Source organism: Beta vulgaris, chromosome 9 (genome assembly GCF_026745355.1).
Source record: "Beta vulgaris subsp. vulgaris cultivar EL10 chromosome 9, EL10.2, whole genome shotgun sequence".
NCBI lineage: Eukaryota > Viridiplantae > Streptophyta > Magnoliopsida > Caryophyllales > Amaranthaceae > Beta > Beta vulgaris.
In genome coordinates, this window is record NC_079210.1 from 49,750,326 (window position 1) to 49,771,776 (window position 21,451).

Sequence of the window (21,451 nt, forward strand, 5' to 3'; positions counted from 1 at the left end):
CATGGATGCTGCAGGCCTGCAGCAGTGGAGGAGAACGAGTTTTCACCGACTGATATTGAACTAATTTCAAAATCCATTTTGGGGCTTGAAAATTGAAATATTGAACTTCTCATGTACTCATGTTTTTAGAGATTGGTGGTGGACAAGTTTTGCAGATTTGGATGAATTTCTCTTCGGCTCCGTTTGATAAGGCATAAAACATTTTCAGTGTAAAATGATTTTCATGGAAAACAATTTACAATTGAAAACACAATTTCAAATTTAGTTTTCTGTTGTTTGGTTTCATGTAAGGAAAATGATGAAATAAAAGAAAAATGAAAGGGAAACTAAGGAGGTAGTGAGAAAAGTGTATAAGAGAGATACGAAAAACAGTTTTTCCTTCATTTTCAAAGGAAAATGGTTTTCCATTATTGGGAGAGTAATTTTACCCCGAGAGAAAATGGTCTTATACTCTTTTGCCAACCAAACAATGTAAAACTGAAAATAGAAGAAAATAATTTTCCAGGAAAATGTTTTACGCCCTAACAAACGGAGCCTTCGTGGAAAGTGTCTTTTTCTGAAACGTTCTAAAAAACTTTTGTTCAGAATATGTACAATGCAAAATGTTGCTTATCGAACAACAAATGTGATTAGTTTTTCCATTTCTTTGGGCCTAGAGTTTTAGGAGAGATAAATATTTGATTTAGAAAAGAAAAGAGAAAATATTATTTGTCGGACATATTATATTGAAATTAGGGTAATGTTATATGTAGCCCTAAGGGCTACCTATAAACATTAAATACATGTCTTAAAATGAAAACAGTTTATGAATTCATGACAAAATTTCACATCATTTGAGGTAATAAATGCTTGATTCAAATTTTTATTTCGATTTTAAGCTTCTTATACATAACCCTAAGGGTTGTGTATATCATTTTCCTTAAAATTAATGATGTGGGGCAATAAAAAAAAAGTGGAATGAGAAGGTAAAAATGATAATGAACACTTGGTAGGACTATCTTTGAATTAGAAAAAAAAAATGGGTAAACTAATGAGAGCATGTACAATGGTACATGAACATCATTTTCATATTATGATAAGCTATATAAATAAAGTTCTTCATGTAATTTAAATATAATTACAAAAAAAATTATCTTTTTCGTGATTTATGTAATATGTAATTTTTTTAAAAAAAAATATTAATTTTGAATGCTAATCATTAATTTCATAAAGTAAAAAAAGATAAGATTTTGTGTACGAAACATATTTGATATTAGGCACATTTTATAGATAAAAAAAATCATTTTATAGATAATATGATGCCTGATCTTCATTTACAACTTTTTTGATTATGTATACAGTTTTTTGTAGTTCAATACATAATGTTTATGGTAAAATAGAAATCTAATTCAGAAAAGTTTGAAATTAGGAATTTTTGTTCGTGAGTCGTGGCATACAAAAGATACAGTAAACAAGTAATGATTTAGAAGATACAATAAATAATAACATCGTTAACACTAATTTTTTTTTTTTTTTTTTTTTTTTGATAAGGAAAAGAAAACTTAGGTGGGCCTATTAGTCCGGAGGCCAACCTAAAACATCCTTGCGGATGAGGAGGGAAAAATCAAAATCATAAGGAGGATAGAAGATGACGAGCGAAGAACAACCATGGCCTCGAGAAGCCATAAAGTCAGCCGCCCGGTTAGCCTCCCTAAGAACATGAGCAACAGAAGCTTCAGAGAATAATGCAATATCACAAACTGAGTCAGAGATGATGTTGGAAATTTCCCAAGGGATACGCCAAGACTTCTTGACTGAGTTGATGACCGCTAGATTATCCCCTTCAATCAAGACCTTAGAGACACCAGCAGCTAAAGCAGCCTTGACCCCTTCACGAAGACCCCAAGCCTCAGCTTGGAGGATGGAAACTGAGGACCCAAGAGCCTTGGCACCCGCAAGGACCACCTCCCCACAATCATTTCGAATAACAAACCCACAGGAAGCTTTACCATCCTTCAACTTGGAGCCATCAAAGTTAACCTTATGAAACCCAGCAGGAGGAAGAGCCCAAGAGGCGGAAGCACCCCGACGACTCCTCTTAGGAGCAAAATCAGCACAATGAGAGAGGGAAGACGCCTGAGCCCAGTTCAGAGCAAACTTATTAATGGCCGCTGCCGCTGAGATAGGCGAGGAGCCCGACTCATGAAAAATCACCTGATTGCGAAAAAACCAGATAAACCACCACCCAATAGCAAAGAGATTGAAATCTTTAACTGGGATGGAGGAGAAAAGGGAGGTAATGACATGAGAGAAGGGATGATGAAGGCGAGAGTGCAAGTCCGGAAACAAAGGCCAGTTATAGGACTGATGGAGGACTAAGAAAGTATCAACCGCAAAAGGGCACACAAAGCATAAATGATTAGCAGTTTCAGAGTGGAAATCACAGAAGGGACATTCCTGGGGAAGAAAGATGTGACTGCGCTCAAGACGGGCTTTAGATGGAAGCCCATCATTACACGCTTTCCAAAGGAAGTTCTTCACTTTGGGAGGAAGAGAGAGTTTCCAGATCCAGGAGTACTCAACCTTAGCAGCAGACGAGGCAACCAGGCCTTGAGCAAGTAGAGCACCTGACTTTACAGAAAATTCCCCATCCGCCGTTAGCCCCCAAACAAGGGAGTCCTTTTGAGGGTGCAACGGGATAAACAAGGAGAGGACTAACTCAACCAGGTGAAGAGGGAGGAGAGACTCCAGCTTTTGCCTATTCCAAGTTTTGTTAGGCAGAATAAAATCACTCACCTTGAGCGACAGAAACTCTACAGGAGGAGATACAAGCGCAACCAGCGGACCCTGGAGAACCCAATTATCGTGCCAAAAGCTAATATCTAAGCCATCACCAAGCTGCCACCGGAGACCTTGACAGAACTTCTCCCTTAGACGCATCAAATTCTTCCACTGCCAGGAGGCTACACTCGAGACTTTATGAACCATAAGATGGTCATTCTTAAGATATTTTTGTTTAACTAATTTAACCCAGAGGCTATTCGGATCAGAAAGAATTTTCCACAAAAGTTTAAACTGCATGGCAATGTTATTTATTTCAGCCTTCCTAAACCCCAGGCCTCCAAAACACTTAGGCTGGCAGATCCTGTCCCAACCAATAAGATTAGCCGAGGCACTAGAAGCATCCTTATTCCAGAAAAAATTTCGATACGACTTATCAAGAGAGGAAAGGATTGATTTGGGCAGAAGAAAACTTTGCATTTGATAATTAGCCTTAGAGGCCAAATTGGACTGGATTAGGACTTGGCGACCAGCTTGCGAAAGAGAATTCGCCTTCCACTTAGGAAGCTGGTTATTAACTTTCACAGCAACCTTAGCAAAAGTTTCCTTAGTGACTCGGGATTGAATGATTGGACAGCCAAGATATTCCCCGAGATCCTGAGTCTCAACCATGCCTAGAATGTTGGCGAAATTAGCCTTCTGAGACTCAGAAATATTAGCGGTGACTTGGAAGGAGGACTTATGATAATTAACCAATTGGCCAGACTGCGAGCAATACTTATCAAGAATGTCACGAATCAGCTGACAACTAGCATCAGAAGCTTTAGCAAAAATCATCGTATCATCCGCAAACGTTAGAAAGGGGATACGGACTCGGGAGTGGCCAACCGGCACACCAATTAGCTTTCCCGGGTAAGAACTGGCAAGAGCCAGATTCCGGGCAAGGAGCTCAGCACAGAGGATAAAGAGATACGGGGAAAGAGGATCACCTTGTCGGATCCCCCTAGAGGGGAAAAAAGAAGGGCCAGGGATTCCATTAACTAACACCGAGAACGATGCAGTGGAGATACATTCCCTAATCCAACCAATCCATCTGGCATCAAAACCTAGCTGGGCAAGCATCTCAAAAATAAAGGGCCACTCGAGTCTATCATAAGCCTTTTCCATATCAAGCTTAATGGCTATCCACCCCGAAGAGCCCCCTTTCTTCCGAAAGGAGTGGAAGACCTCATGAGCTAAAAGAATATTGTCTTGAATGAGGCGTTCAGGCACAAAAGCCCCTTGCAAGGGGTGGATCAGCTTACCCATAACAGATTTGAGACGACTTGTGATGATTTTCGAAATAATTTTATAGATAGTAGAGCAGAGACTTATAGGACGGAAATGGTTAGCCGACGACGGATTATCAATTTTAGGAATAAGGGCTAGAAAAGTATGATTAATTTCTTTCAAAAGTCTACCTGAATGAAAAAAGGCTTTCACTGCCCTAATAACAGAATTCCCAATCAGCGTCCAGTATTTTTGGAAAAAATACGGGGGGTAACCATCTGGGCCCGGAGACTTATCAGGAGCTAGGTCAAAAGTAGCGCATTTAATCTCTTCACCAGAAACTTCACTTAACAAGTAAGCATTATCTTCATCGGTAATGATGGGGGAGAGGGATTGGAAATCCAGATTTGTATCAAAACAGCACAATGGATTTGAAACAAAACGAGAGTGGAATTCATCCGAGATAGCTTTAGAAATTTCATGAGGAATAGAGATCCTGCTGTTATCGGCCGAAACAAATTCTTTGATTTGATTACGACTCCGACGAATAGAAGCATGAGCATGATAGTAGCTTGTGTTAAGATCTCCTTGAGAAAGATAAAGAGTTTTGCTTTTCTGTTTCCAATAATCATGGGAGAAAGAGAGAAGCTTATCGCGCTTAAGGAGCAGAAGCTCCTGTTTTTTTTGCAGCAAAACATCAGCTTGATTTTCGAGAAGAGAAGCTTGGATTGAGAGAAGTTTTTGGTCCGTTTTCCGGAGTTGTCGAAACACATTACCAAACTGGGATTGATTCCAAATTTTAGTCTTAGCTTTCAAAAGTCTACATTTTTGAACGAGACAATACATGTATGATCCATAAAATTTAGTGCACCAAGTTTTCTTAACAAGAGTATCATAGTCTTTGCGGGAACACCACATTTTTTCAAACCGAAAAGGCGGAGCTTTGGTAGACTTAATAGGGAGGTAGTCAAGCGAAATAATACAATGATCCGATGATGTGAAGGGGTGGAGATTATTTTGGACTGTGGAAATTGGGCGAGCCAAGAGATACTAGCAACACCTCTATCCAACCTCTCAAAAATGTTGTTGTCACCCCCTTTTTTCTTTCGCCAGGTGAAACGGGAGCCAGAAAAGGGAATATCAGTACAAGCAACCTGACTAAAAAAATTTTCCATAAAATGGAGGCGATTACTATTAAAATCAGCACCCCCCATTTTATCTAAAACAGAACCAATCTCATTGAAATCACCAATAATAATAAAAGGGAGATCTAAAGAGTTAGCATACATAGACAATTCAGCCCAAAACTCTTGTTTAGAATCAGATCTAGCGGGGGCATAAATAAAAATACTAATGAAAGAGATACTAGAATTAAGGATAGATATAGAACAAGCAATAAACCTACTAGCTTTATAAATAACAGATAAATTAAAAGGGTTAAAGTTGCATGATTTCCAAAAAAGCCAAATTCCCCCTGAAAAACCGACAGTGGGAATAAAATCATGAAACTCAAACCCAGCTTGATGCGCAACTGAGCTAGAGGGAGGGGATTGGGACTTGACTTCACATAACATCATAATGTTTATATTACAACTTTTACAAAAATCTTTAACTTCATTAAGAGCATTCCTTCTAACTATCCCACGAACATTCCATGCAGCAATCGACATTAATTAGGAGTTCAGATCACGATCATTTTGGCAAAAAAAGGAGGAGCTGACCAGCTTAGTTTCTCTTCCTCTTCAGGGCAGAAGAGGCATCATCACTCACCATATCTTCATCTCGCCTCCTCACTGAGCCTGACTGGGAAGAGAGAGCTATTGGGAAGGCAGGATCCACCCCCAAAAGCTCAATGTGTCTAACAATAGAGCTGTCAGAGTGAAGCGAGTGGAAAGAGTGCTCAGCCAGAGAGTTGAACTCCCCAGGACTACCAGACTCACCATTATCAACCAAGAGAGTAGAATCAACATTCTCACCAGCATGAATATCCTGAAGACAATGATTAGCAAAAGCAGTGGGGCTGAGAATCTGGACCCCACTCATATCAGTAGCAGCTAATGGGCTCAAGGGGGCAACACTGTCCCCAGCATGCTCAATCCCTAAACCAGCAGGCTTAGGTGGGTGGCGAGGAACCAGGGGTGCTGTTACAGTGGCCTCATCATCAGAGGAGTCATCCGAAACAACTGGGTTAACAAAAATCATCTTACCTTTTCCTTTCCCATGAATGGGAGGAGGAGGGAGCTTACCATAGACAGGAGTCACAGAAACAGCAGCTTTGTCATGAATCACAATACCAGAAGGCTTAGGAGTAGGCAGAAGGCCTGCAGCTTCATTTGACTTATTAACCAATGATTTATCAGCTTTAGGACCAGGGAAGTGTTTTTTAAAGTGTTTAGTTTTAGCATGAACCACTTGTGCTTGCTCAGCAGTGGATTCATGGAGCTCTTGACCAGAAGCTTTGGCCATAGAATAGAACAAGTCTTTCTGTTTAGGGTTTTTAAGAAGTTGGACCATTATTTCTTTTTTAGGAGGATTAAGGAGAGGGCATACATCAATTTCATGAGAGATTTCACCACAAAATGAACAACCAGAAGAAAAATCTTCATACCAGATAATATAGCCATGCACAAGATCACCAACACGACATACTTCAGCAAATTCAAGGAGGGGACCCTGAATATTCACACGCACACAAGCACGAGCAAACCTAATTTTGTGTCTCAACAGTGAGCTCTGATCCAACTTGATCAAAGCACCAATATCATTAGCAGCAAGAAGATTAGCAACAGAGTCATAGTTAAGCAGCTCAGTGGGTAATCTTGGAATACGAACCCAGAGATCAACCCACTTGATCTCTTCCAGATAGGGGTCAAAAAAGGGTTTCCAGGGCTGGAGGATAAGAAGGTCCCCTTGCACATGCCAGGGTCTCTCACTCCACACAAGGGAAGCATCGGCTGGATTAGAAAATCTAAGCAGCAGCCAATTGTTACCCATTTCAAGGTATTCCACCTCTCCATGGAGAAACTTCCAATCAGCCTTAGTACGAGCACGAATAGTTCGAACATCCAAAGGGGCAGAGAGCATTTTAGCAAAGAGACAGGTTTGAGAGAGAGCCTCAATATCAAGCTTGACTTGGGGTAAGTCATCTAATACAATAGACTCAGGGAAATGAGGAGGAGGAGGGGGGTCTTGAATGGGGGGGGATTGCCAACAGGAACAGGACCACTAGCATTAGAGGGATCAACAGGGGGGAAACACTAGAGCTAGGGATAGGGTTGTTAAGCACAACTTCTTTAAAAGACTTGGGATTATCCATATTAATGACTATCAGACCAGCAGAGAATGAGAGACAGCAGAAGAATAATATAAGGAAATGAAATAAACTGAAAAGAAGAGATGAAGAACAAAATCTTACCAACCGTTGCCTTTTATAGTGAAAATAATCTACCTGAGGGGAGAGAAACTCCCAAATTTGGACTACACTCAGCCAGCTGATGAATTCCATCACCATAAATGCACTTGAACCATTCAACTTCTCCTCGGAACTCAACAAAAAACCTAGGCCTGAATGATGAACTACACCTGGCACCAAGGAAACCTCCAACCAGAAAAGATTAAACCCACTGTAACACTTGAAAGAAGGAATTGAAAGAGACCAGACCAATGCATTAAATGCCTGACCCAGAGAAACCCTAAAGCCCCAAATTGATTTAAATTTAAATTGGAGGAAAGAGAAACCCCAGATCCAATCAAAGGACTTTTGCGGGGCTCGAAAAGGAAGATTAACTGAAAAATCTCTGAGAAAAATAGATAAAAACCACCGGAACACGCGTAATGATGGATTAGTAGCCTTAAAGCTACGAAGGCGAAATGGGGGAAAACCCAAAAACGGGCTAATTACGCAACTTAGACGGAAAACAGAACTCATCCATAGGAAGAAACTCTTACGCTTCCACACACAAAATACAGAGAAGGCAATGATGAGAGAAATTGCAGAGGTAATCAAACAGAGAAGGATAGAGAAGACGAAATGGAAAAGGGGCTTTTTTCTAGGGTTCTGGGAACACATCGTTAACACTAATGATATATCAATTATCATCTGTAATTATAGAAAAATTATATATGTAATTTGGAATTAGTGTTATGGAAGATATATCATTAGTGTTAAGGTGAGAGTTGTTACTGCACATCCTCAACCGCTTATATGAAGACTGAAGTATATGGAAAAATAATAACATCGTTAACACTAATGATATATCAATTATCATCTGTAATTATGGAAAAATTATATATGTAATTTGGAATTAGTGTTATGGATGATATATCATTAGTGTTAAGGTGAGAGTTGTTACTGCACATCCTCAACCGCTTATATGAAGACTGAAGTATACCAAAACAAAACATGCCCGGCTCCACTAGCCCCATGATTGTAGTATAATATGTGATAAATTAACGAGAAAAGGAGTAATTAATATTGAAATTGGTATTGGTTGGCGGAGAGAAATTTGACATGATAGTAAATGCCTAAGGAGATTCTCATGAGAGGGGAAATTGAACCAAAATCTCAATACAAAACACAATATTTTGATTATAGCTTTGCGACAAGGAAGGTGTATTTGACTACAAAAGCAAGAAATTCGACTTTATTATATTTTTAATTTTTTTTGGGTAATGTTATTACCTTGGCTCTATTGATATGCAATAGAAACCTTATCACACAATCTATTCAAACAAAAAAAAAAAAGAGAAAAAGAAAAAGAAAAGAAGACCTTATCACACAATCTATACAATCATCTCCTTAACATGTATTCTTGGCCATATGATCCGGTGCGCAGTATTTTGGCCGGGCTTATTGATGGTTCAGTGGCATTTAGGGCACGTTGATTTAAATAAGATTGAGAAAGATGAATGCAATAATGCAGCAGTATTTAGCCTCTGCCATTTCAATGGTGAAAGGACCATCTAGCAGCCCATCTCTTTGCACTTACTGCCAACACATTTTCACGCCAATCACGCACAACCACACCATCACAAATATCACTGCCAGTCCCAGCATCAAGATGGGCAACAAAATTAATCTTCACGAACTGATGGGTGAAAAGTAATGGCGTTTATTAATATTCAAACTTTTATATGGACATGCATGTATGAACAACACGAGAAACACTTGGGCTGAATGGGCTCTTAGCCTCTTATAGATACTTACTATATTCAAAAATTATATGAGATATTAATGATACCAAAATTTTAAAGTTGATATCAAATTACTGTGCCACAAAGATATCAGTGATACCAAAGTTCAAAGTTTTTTTTTTTTTGTTTTTTTTATCCGTATGAGCCATGAAGGCAGTACCAAAGTTCAAAGTTGATACTAAAGTAAGTATAATTGGTACTAAACCTTAAAGTTGATACCAAAGTTCACTTACACTAGGTACCACAATAAAAGTTATTTAGTATTGGTACCAATTTTACTGAACTTTGGTATAAGTTGGTACCAAAGTTAGGCGTCTGTTTTTTGTCTTTTTTGCGCGAAATGTCAAGTGTGCCCCTGTGAGAGACCATGAGAGGCCTAGAAAAGTTCGAAAAGTACAAGTGTAAGGACCGTTGTAAAATGGATCGAGGAAGTACATTTTGTACTTTAATATTTGATATTATACTTGTGAGATAAAACCTAATCATGATAGAATATTATTATAGTGTTTAAATTTCCGACACCGCTGGAATCATATTCAACCAAACAAAGTAGTTCCACAATCGCCTTAGGTGTTGTTGTCGATAGAGTAGCGAGAAAAGAAGAGAGAAACGATAAGGGAGGAAAGAATAGCAATTTATGATGAATCAATTATTAGTGATTAAAATTCATTTATGGTAAAATGGTAGTTTATTGAAACAAAATTGTTGTATAAGGTAGTTTTTTGACAGAAAATTTTCAAAAGCTAGTTTTTTGAAAAAAAATGATTATAAAAGGTAATTTTATGAAATTTTTCTGTAAAATTATGTCATGGTATATCTATATATTAGTAATTAAAGATGGTCAAATCTATACTAATATATTAAAAGGCGTGCATGAACCAGGAATGGTGCCACGTGGCGCTCTCCCTTAGGAGTTTTAGTTCATGTAATCTATGTACAGTAAAAAAAATTAGAAATTGCATAATATAGGTTTTGATCCCATGACCTCAAGTTCATGTACTAAAGTTTTAACCACTAGACCAAGTTGTATTTAGTGTCATCATATCAAAGTACAATATTAATAAATGAAATTTTTGCTTACCCGCGGCATAGCCCGGGCCTAATAACTAGTTTGATATTCAAATAGTGAAAATAACGAATATGATGTATCTATTAATAAATAAAATTATTCTAATATCAAATAGAATGGGCGAAAAAAGGGCCTAAAACGAGAAAACAATCATTTCTCTAGCAGTCGCAGAAGGTGTTAAGGGCCTTGACCATGGCTATCGTGATTTACTATCAACATTGGTCATTGAAGGGGAAAGTTGAGCAGCAAAACAAGGTCTGAAAATAATTTTGATACTCAATTCATGATCAAAATTTAATTTACCAATATATGACATTTAACCCAAAATTATTATTACCAAATACTCGTAGAAATTTTGAGAGGACCGGAGATTTGCTGTAAAACTTTTTTTTTTTATGAATGCTGTAATTTAACTCAATGTCAAATAATCAATGAAAGATAGATGTCTCCAGTCAGGGACAGATTTACAAGATTGTTAGCCAGCATAGGTATTTGTCACCAGTGGCGGATCCAGGATTTTTCAAATCGGGGTTACTGTGATTACTCAAATAAACATTGGTCTCGATATTTAAAGTCGTAATATTATAATCCGAAACATGAACGTCGTAAATTTTAAAATATGAAAATAATTAAGTAAAATTACACAATTTGTCGAAGATCTAATTATTACCAAATATATGACATTTAATTTACCAATATATGACATTTAACCCAAAATTATTATTACCAAATACTCGTAGAAATTTTGAGAGGATCGGAGATTTGCTGTAAAACTTTTTTTTTTATGAATGTTGTAATTTAACTCAATGTCAAATAATCAATGAAAGATAGATGTCTCCGGTCAGGGACAGATTTACAAGATTGTTAGCCAGCATAGGTATTTGTCACCAATGGCGGATCTAGGATTTTTCAAATCGGGCCGGGGGTACTGTGATTACTCAAATAAACCTTGGTCTCGATATTTAAAGTCATAATATTATAATCCGAAACATTAACGTCGTAAATTTTAAAATATGAAAATAATTAAGTAAAATTACAGAAGTTGTCGAAGATCTAACCGGAAAATAACGCCACTAATCATTATCTAATAAATAGTAAATTAATAACCAATATTCAATAGCCAAGAAGTATTAAGGATTTGATGAGCTAGTTGCATTGTGATTCTATCCTTTTGCTTTTGTTGGCGATGATGAGCTAAGACATCATTAAACAAGATAAATTTGTTGGCTTTACCTATATTTACGTGGCTTGCAATTACCTATACCTATGTGGCTTACCATTCCAGTGAAAAACTCCAATTCTTCTCTCTCTTCTTTCTCCAAGTTACAGCTTGCAATTCCTTTAGCATATCTAAAACGACAATATTCTAAACGACAGAAAAACAGGAAATTTTTTAAAAACCAAATTCACAAGGAAGCTTCCGTTTTTACAAATGTCCAAACCCAACACTTATCTGCGGTTTTACTCTTTTCAACTCCCCCCTCCTCTCCGCTTTCTTTTATACTCAAATTCTCTCTCCTACTCCAATGCTTTTTCCGGCGAATTATCTCAGAATCTATGGTTTTTCTCTCTCCTGTTCCGACGAAAATGGTGGCATCAAAATGCCAGTTAAAAGCGATGCTTCACCAAGATGAGCAGATCTTCTTTAATTTCTCTCTGTTCTTTCTCCCAGTTCCAGCTTCATCTTTTTTTAAGTATTGTTAATTAGGTTTCAAATTTCACAAAAAGAAAGTCACTTCGAGCGTACTGCAATACCCCCGACGACCCCTCTGCATCCGCCAGTGTTGCCACCTTATTCACTCTCAAGTCTCAACCAAACTTTTGGCTAGTTACCTCATAAATTCACGCCAGCCACCTAAAATCAGCCATGTAGAATTTTCATCAAGTACTTCACTAATATTGGCCCCAAGATACGATAAATAATAACATCAATAACACCCTAATGATATATCAATTATCATCTGTAATTATGGAAAAAATTATATATGTAATTTGGAATTCGTGTTATGGATGATATATCATTAGTGTTAAGATGACAGTTGTTACTGCACATCTTCAACCGATTATATGAAGACTGAAATATATTAAAAAATGTGCCCAACTCCACTAATCCCATGATTGTAGTATAATATGTGATAAATTCACGAGAAAAGGACGAGTAACCAATATTGAAATTGGTACTGGTTGGCGGAGAGAAATTTGACATGGTATTAAGTGCCTAGGAGATTCACATGAGAGTTCATGAAAGGGGAGATTGAACCAAAATCTCAATACGAAATCCAATATTTTGATTATAGCTTGCGACAAACAAGATGTATCTGACTACAAAAGCAAGAAATTCGACTATATTACCTTGGCTCTTGTTTTTTTTTTTTTTTTTTTTTTTTTTTTGGTAATGTTATTACCTTGGCTCTATTGATATCCATAGAAACCTTATCACACAATCTATTGAAACAAAAAAAAAAGAAAAAAAAAAGAAGACCTTATCATACAATCTATACAATCATCTCCTCAACATGTATTTTTGGGCCCTTGGCCATATGATCCGGTGCGCAGTATTTTGGCCGGGCTTATTGATGCCTGATGGTTTAGTGGCATTTAGGGCACGTCGATTTAAATAAGATTGAGAAAGATGAATGCGATAATGCAGCATTTAGCCTCTGCCATTTCAATGGACCATCTAGCAGCCCATCTCTTTGCACTTGCTGCCAACACATTGTCACGCCAATCACGCACAACCACACCACAACAAATATCATTGCCAAGTGCTAGCATCAAGATGGGCATCAAAATTAAACTGATGGGTGAAAAGTAATGGCGTTTATTAATATTCAAACTTTTATATGGACATGTATGAACAGTACGAAGAAAAACTTGCTCAGAGGCCAAAATGGCCTCTCATATATAAATGAGATATTTGTGATATCAAAATTTAAAGTTGATATCAAATTACTATATCAAAAAAAGTATTAGTGATACCAAAGTTTAAAGTTGATACCAAATTAAGTATAATTGATGCCAAAGTAAGTATAATAGGTGCCAATGTAAGTATAATTGGTACTAAAACTCACATTTGATACCAAAGTTCACTTACACTAGGTACCAAAATAAGAGTTATTTAGGTATTGGTATCAATTTTACTGAAATTTGGTATTAGTACCAAAATTAAGCGTTTGTTTTTTTGTCTTTTTGCGCGAAATATCAACCGTACCCCTGTGAGAGGCCATGGGAAGCCTAGACAAGTTCGAAAAGTACAAGGGTAAGGATCTTTGTAATATGAAGCGAGTACATTTTGTACTTTAATATTTGACATTATACTTGTGAGATGATACCAAATCAGAATATATAAAATATTCTTATAGTGTTTAAATTTTCGATACAGTTGGAATCATATTCAACCAAACAAAGTAGTTCCAAAATCGCCTTAGGTGTTGTTGTTGATAGAATAGCGAGAAAAGAAGAGAGAAAAAATAGGGGAGGAAAGAATAATAATTTACAGTGACTCAATTATTAGTGATTAAACCCATTTATGGAAAAATGATACTCCGGCCCTTCATTTCAAAATATAAGGCATTCACACTTTACGAAAATTTTCTTTGATCACAAATATCTCTCATAATATGAGAAACAAAAATTATAAAAATTATACCTTTGGATTCGTCTTGAAAAATACTATGATAACTTTAATTTCAAAAAAAAAATTATCAACATAAATTAAGAGTAATTAATGGTCAAAATTCGACCTCGAACATTGTGTGTGTCTTATATATTGAAACAGAAGGAGTAGTATATTGAAACAAATTTGTTATATAAGGTGGTTTTTTGAAAGAAAATTTTCAAAAGATAATTTTTTTGAAAAAAATTGATTATAAAAGGTAATTTTGTAAAATTTTTCCTTAAAATTGTGTCTTGGTATATCTATAAATTAGTAATTAAAGATGGTTAAATTTAATATTCAAATAGTAAAAATTGGTTTACAAAATCATGCTATGCACAATCGCCTCTTCTCGCGGAACTCCAAAGTATTCGGGAGGCCTTAAGACTAGCCACCATGGGAAACATATTCCCGGTGGTGTTCTACTCCGACTGCCTTCAAGCAATTGAACTGCTTCACTCTGATTCTGGTCATCTTAATGCTTACACTGACATAATATATGTGTGCAGGGAGTTGAGTAGAGGAGTGTCAAATGCTCGGTTCCACTATGTTCCTCGGAGCAGCAACCGGGCCGCAGATACTATGGCAAAAGAAGCTCGTCGTATGGCAGATGTAACTAACATAGTAAGGACTTTTCCCCATCCCCCAACTAATGTTTGGACTCTTTCTTTTCGGATTGTAATACGATTGTATTTGACAATATTTAAGATATATTAATTCCTAAGTTTACCAAAAAAAAAAGGGCCTCGACCATGGCTATCGTGATTTACTATCAACATTGGTCATTGAAGGGGAAAGTTGGGCAGAAAAACAAGATCTGATAAATTCTTGATAATTCGTGATCAAAATTTAATTTACCACTTTACTACATTTGATCCAAAATTATTATTACCAAATACTCGTAGAAATTTTGATAGGATAGGAGATTTGTTGTAAGCCTGTAAACTTTTTTTTTTTTGGTGAATGTTGTAATTCAACTTAATGTCAAAGAATCAATGAAAGATAGATGTCTCCGATTAGGGACAGATTTACAAGATTGTTGGCCAGCGTAGGTATTTGCCACCTTATTCACTCTCAAGTCTCAACCAAACTTTTGGCTAGTTACCTCATTAATTCACGTCCGCCACTTAAAATCAGCCATGTAGAATTTTCATCAAATACTTCACTAATATTTTCCCCACACTTCTTTTTTCACGGCTATATAAAGAGGCCAAGTAATTCACTAATATTTCTAGACTGTAAAAAAATTTAGCGAAGCTTATTAACACTTGTGAAGTATAAAAATCAATCATGAGATTTCAACCTGCCAAGCTTCCTTGGTGGAAATAGTGGGGAACTCACCTTGTGACCTCGACGAACTCCAGTATCTACTTGTGGTTGGGAGTAGGGATTGATCAGTTATTCTTATTGTTCTTCCCAGGAGGTTACTAGTGAGGTATCCCAAAACAAATCATGAGATTTCAACCATTAGCTCATGTTTTTGGAGTTTCCATGGAGCATGGGCCATATGGGTCAGGTGCATCCCCATATTAAAGAAAAATTAAGGTTTTTCTATAAAAACATATTTTATACTTATATTGGCTGAGATGCTGAGATATAGAGGCAGATCTTGAATCAAAAGGCAAAAACTTAAGAGGGTCAAGTTTTGAGTGCCTAAATATTATATAAAAAATTGAAACCTTAACCATTATGCTACAAGATTTTTTAAATATTTATACAACATAGGTATTACTATATCCAATATGCCCAAAAAATATCGAGGGTAATGTTCCTACTAGTCCCTCCTAAGATCTTTCTTTGCATTGAGTAGTGCATTTGGAGTCTTGAAGAGCAAAACGTCTTGCGTGGATTGAATTCACAATGACTTATTATGCATCAAACTGACGTTATCACACAAAGGGGGTATTTGACAATTAGAATTTTGGAGCAAAAAGAGAGTTGGACCATTTTTAGGATTTTGACTAGTAAAAAAAACTCTAAAAGGGGTGTTTGGTTAAATAGAGCTTTAGAGAGAGTTTTGGAATGAAAGCTCTCAAAATGAAGAAGCTCCTAATAGGAGCTTTTTCTTTAGAGGATTAACTACAAATATGTTCAACAACTTTTTTGTCTGTAGTAATACTACTACACATTGTATTAAAATGTCTATAAATGTCATTTTGCTCAAACAAATGACAATAAACTTTTAGCAATCAGTTAATTGTTACCAAACACATTTATAAAAAAAAGTTGTGAAATTTGCCGAACAAAAAGATAAAACTCTAACCGCTAAACTCTAATTGCCAAACAAGGCCAAATAATGATTATATTAGGAAAAAAAATCGGACTACATCATTCAAAAACTAACTATATATATCAAAAAATTGACTGTCAGATAAAAACTAACTATATAAAAGGTGATTATATCATACAAAAATGACTATATAAAATGTGATTATATTATACAAAAACTGACTATATAAAAGGTGATTATATCATATAAAAACTGGTTATCAAAAGAAAACTGATGACTACATCAAATGAGAAATGACTATCAATATTTCCGATAAATAATAAGTTATTGTAAACCGAGCTTGTTCAAAAGAAATTAGCTTGGAGGGTGGTTCACATAGCAGTGATATTCCTATACCCGTTATTAGGCAGACTGCCCAATACCAAGGCATTTTAGTAATTTTTATGACAAAAATTAATATTAAAAATTATAAATTTAAAAACCTAATTCATTTCATATTTTTTTATTTAGGGATTGTTAGTAGAAATCTAGTTGATGTATTGAATGACTAGTATATCATATCATAGTAGCATTTTATCATATTAGTTAGCTATCATATCATATTCTGGTTGTATCTAATCATGTCAAGTGAATATTATATATTACTATATTGTATTGTATTAGTTGCTAGTAAAATTACGAAAATACTATGATAAGACAAGTCATACAATATCGGCCTTATCGGATATGAGAGAATACTCTCTCCGTCTCCCGTCTTTCACATGGGGAATGACTCATATGAGGATTTTGTCCTTGTTAGTCGTCTTTAACTTGGACTGGCCCCTCGCCCCCTCCCATAAAAAACAAAATCAGAAAATTATTACCTCACTCATTTACGCCAGTAATTTAACTTGTAACAAGAAAATAAATATAAATCAACTTTCAACCAAACTTTTATCTAATTACCTCACTTGAGGCCAGCCACTTAAAATCAGCCATGTAGAAATTTAAATTTTTTTTATCAAGGGAGTACTATTATTATTTTGCACCCAGCTCCCTTTTCATGGCTATATAAAGAGGCCAAATACTCCATTTATATATTCACCAAGCTCAACAAAAATAAAGGAGAAGTGAAGCAAAGAGAGTATAAAAGTGAAAAGAGATAGAGATGATGATGAAGAAGAGTGTGAGTGTGATTTTGGTTGTCATGTTTGCCATTGTTGTGCAGTTATCTGCAACTGAAACAGTCTCGGCTGCTCGGCAACTTGATCCCCTTTCACGTGCACAAATTCTTCTTGCTCAAGAGTTTGTTAGCGAAGCTCAGCGTCCACTCACTTGTGGTAACGCAGGGCTTTTTGCAGTCCCTTCAACCCTTGTTGCACAAATTATAATTGCTATGGAGTATGTGTACCCAAATGCTTTCCAAACTGCTACAACTAAACTAATATGGAGTCTTCATAATTATATACTCCAACCATAATTATAAATAAAGGTTGGAGCATTTCGCTTTTCCTTCATCTAGTTGTTGTTTTGAATTAACATGGAAATGTCATTTTGGATGATATATTCCTTGTTATTGTTGTTGTTGTTGTTGTTGTTGTATGGTTCCAACTTTCAGTGCATGTACTGTTAATCTTCAATCAAATAAATGGTTTGTGTTATGATTTACGAAAAGTGTTGTATCTTGCTAATACATAGATTGCCGGGACTCCTTCCTGTATTTGAAAGAAATTAGAGGAAGCATTAAACATGGGAGTAAATATGAATTTTTCTGAAAGGTAATCCTTGCTTTGGGAAGAATGCGTGAGAAATTACAGTTTCCATATAAAGTTCACGACTAAGGTCTGAGTGTAATTTAAAAAAAATGTTTGGGCTCCCAATATTTTGAGTCCTCAATATTCAGAGGCCATGTGCTAATGGCCTGTTTGCAAAGGCCAATAGCCTCCCCTGGTAGTCACCACGGTCTGAACTCCCTTGGTAACATTATTTATAATATCTGCATAATTTTTTTATCGTATTATCAATTATACAACTAACTTATTTAAGCTCGTATTATAATGGATTAGTAGACTCATTGTAATACTCCGTATTTTTAGTAAGTTATTATTTATATTTTTAGAAAAGTTTTAGTTTTTAAAAATATTTTATTTACTAAAAAGGCTTATTATTTATTAAAAAGGCTTTTATAAAAGATTTTGAGTATTTATAAATAAATTGTAGCCCAAATAAATATTGGGTCTAAGTTTACTATTTTTAAAACCCAAGTACTTTGGTAACAAAATATTTAAAATGTTTTAAAAACAATTCCAAAAAAGGTTTGCAAAAAGAAAAGAAAACAAAAGATTTAAAGAAATTGCAAAAAAAGAAAAAGATTTAAAGAAAAAGGATTTAAAAAAAAAAAAGAAAAAGAAAAAGAAATTCCGCGGCAACTCACGCCACGAGTGAGTTGGAATGTAGTTTTTTAACAAACTTTTGTAACTTTTTCTTTTAACTTATCTTTTAGTTATTTTACCTTCTATAACTACGTATTATCGGGCAATTTCTACCTTTTCCTAATTTTAGTTGGATAATCATAAATATTAAATATATCTTAGCTAGATTAGTTTATCTTTTTCCCTAAACTTATCTTTTAGTTTCCTATTCCTATTCCGATTCTACTTTTCCAACTAGTATAAATAGGGGTCTCCACCCATCATATTTTTCACACCAAATTTGAGAAATAAATCTCTTTTCTCAAGTTTAAACTTTCTCTCTCTTTTAGCCTACCTTTCTCTTTCTCCATAGTCCTTATTAATTTTCAAGGTGCGTGTATTTGTAGATCTTTAATAATTGTTTTGCAAGTGTAGTATCATGTTTTTAGTAAAATACTTTGGATTGAAATATATGTTTTTATGAGTTTTATTATGAACTGCATCTATTTTATATGAACATGTTTGAATGTTTATAAATTTTATTTATGAACTTTGAATTATGTCTTTCATTTAATATATTTATAAAGTGTTATCTTTGAATTTATATTCAAATATTTTAGAAGGAGTTTGATCTTTAGGTTCATGTTTATATATTTAAAAAATAGTGTTTTTGAACTACTATTATTTTTCAAAGGTTAACCCTTGAGCAAGTTATTTTATTTATGCCTTTATATGGCTAAGTTTTAAGAAATATTATTCTTTTTTTTAAAGGAGGATTATTTCCAAAGGATTTTTATTAGATATATGATCTTTTATGATCACAATTTATAAAGAGGTCACGGCTTGTTATTTATTAGCAAGAACGGTAGCTATTATATTATTTACCCATGTACTTTTTGTATAAGTCATGTGGACAAGGTAGTTCCCCTCGTAATAGACTCAGTAAGGAATACTAAACTTGGGGGTGTGCACACTTTAGGCAAGGTACCTAGGCAAGTAAAAAGGATTTTTATCAAGGTTATATATTTTATATTATATAAGTATTATCAAGTATTCAAGAAAGGTTTTTTGAAATTAAATATTTCAAAAGTTTAATTAAATAAAGTGTTTAATATTCCGCAGATACATGTACTCAGTATTTTTACTGACACGCTTTTGTTTTGTTTTGTTTTATGGCTTTGTCCCTGTGATGACCCTTTTGGTGAGCAGAATTTACAGGTTGATATGATGCATACTTCATATAGGGGAGCTAGTGAGGAATCATAATTAGTCAAGGAGTTGTTATTTTATTTTATTTGTATTGTTATATAGTTATTGTACAATAAAGTTTATGTTAATAAAGAGAAGTTATTTAAGTTACTTCCGCCGCATTAGTTTAAAGTTCAGTTAGTAGTTAGTATTAAAGCCTTTAACGTTATCACGTGGCAGTAATACTCTCAAGTTTCTCAAGGAGTTTTATATTAAAATAAGTTTTCAAAAGAGAGAAATTTGAGGGTGTTACACTCATATCTAGCCACCCGCAGTTTTTACACCTTTCTTTGTGTTTTTCGCTTCACCAGTCTTGTCTTCTTTTTCTTTATTTTCGTCACTTAATTAAATTACCGTCCTTTTTTTTTCTTTTTTACATCTAGTTATGGATGTTCCAACAAAGGTTGTCCCTTGGGCGATTTTTTGCACAAATAATAACTACTTCCAAGAATTTATGATTTTAAAAGGTATGATTTATGGAGAGTGCATCTTGGATATAACATGTTACATCATAACTTATTGTGTAACATGCATAATGACATAGACTTCATCAAGAATGATATAGACTTCAACAAGAATGATATAAACTTCAAGAAGAATGACATAGACTATACAAATAATGAGATGAAACTCATGTTATTATGTCATTTGAGTATTTTTACCAAAAGAAGCGGTTATTTGTGAGTTGTTATACTATAAATTATGGTGTAACAGTTAAACGCAAGAAGTTGTGTTTTATGTATACGTGGGCGATTCGTGGCTTCATTGGTGGGCGATTCGTGGCTTCAAGTGGTCGGAATTCGTGGCTTCAAGTGGTCGGAAATCGGAATTCGTTCCTTGGTGGACGACGGTGGTCGGAAAACTTCCAAGAATCGTGAATCTACTCAATTTGCTTGATTTCTTCTTTTACTTTATAGATTAGGGTTTATCAATTTCATGAGAATTGAAAAATAAATTGCAATTTCAGTTGTTATAGGTGTTTATATATCAGACAATGTAATGTAGAATTGTTATAAATGTTGATTTTGTTGTTGTATTTTGATTTGTGTGTTATAGGTGTTTGATTATTGAAATTACATTATATTTAAATTGAGTGTTATCACTTTATTGTTGATTTTGTTGATGATAGTTTATGGCTTATGAGTTATGAGAAATTGACATATGTTTCATTTGATGAGATACATCAAATTTAGTCCAATTGTTACTTGATTTTCAGATTTGATAATTAAGAGAAAACGTACTCCAAACAAAATGCAAAACATTGCTAGTTTCTTCACTAAGAAAAATCCAACTCCAAATTCTCCTCCACATCCAACACAAAGTGAACAAATTTTGTCTCCTCAACTAGCAAGCGAACAACATTCCTCTCCATCACACAATTCAATTGGAGTATTTTTTATTAAAAACTATTTTGATTTAGTGAACGGTAATTAATAGTGAACCACCATTAAAAAATTCCTGGATTCGCCACTGGAAGTAATATATAATATCTATGACTTGAGATTTTTAAGATCAGATGCACTTTTACTTCAGAATGTCCTAATTAATTATGTAATTACTAGTACTTCACCTCACTATGTTAACCATTTTTCTGTACTCAAGTCAAGTCGTTGACCTTTGATGAGATCAATAAAAGT

At 35.0% G+C, this 21,451-nt stretch overlaps 1 long non-coding RNA gene across 1 annotated transcript; it reads left to right on the forward strand.

Moving 5' to 3' along the window:
* Window positions 1–17,033: 17,033 nt before the first annotated feature.
* Window positions 17,034–19,925, forward strand: LOC130590100 (uncharacterized). The gene is made up of 2 exons (XR_008967719.1): window positions 17,034–17,933; window positions 19,776–19,925. It is a non-coding gene; the product is annotated as an uncharacterized LOC130590100 (long non-coding RNA).
* The last annotated feature ends 1,526 nt before the right edge of the window (window positions 19,926–21,451 follow it).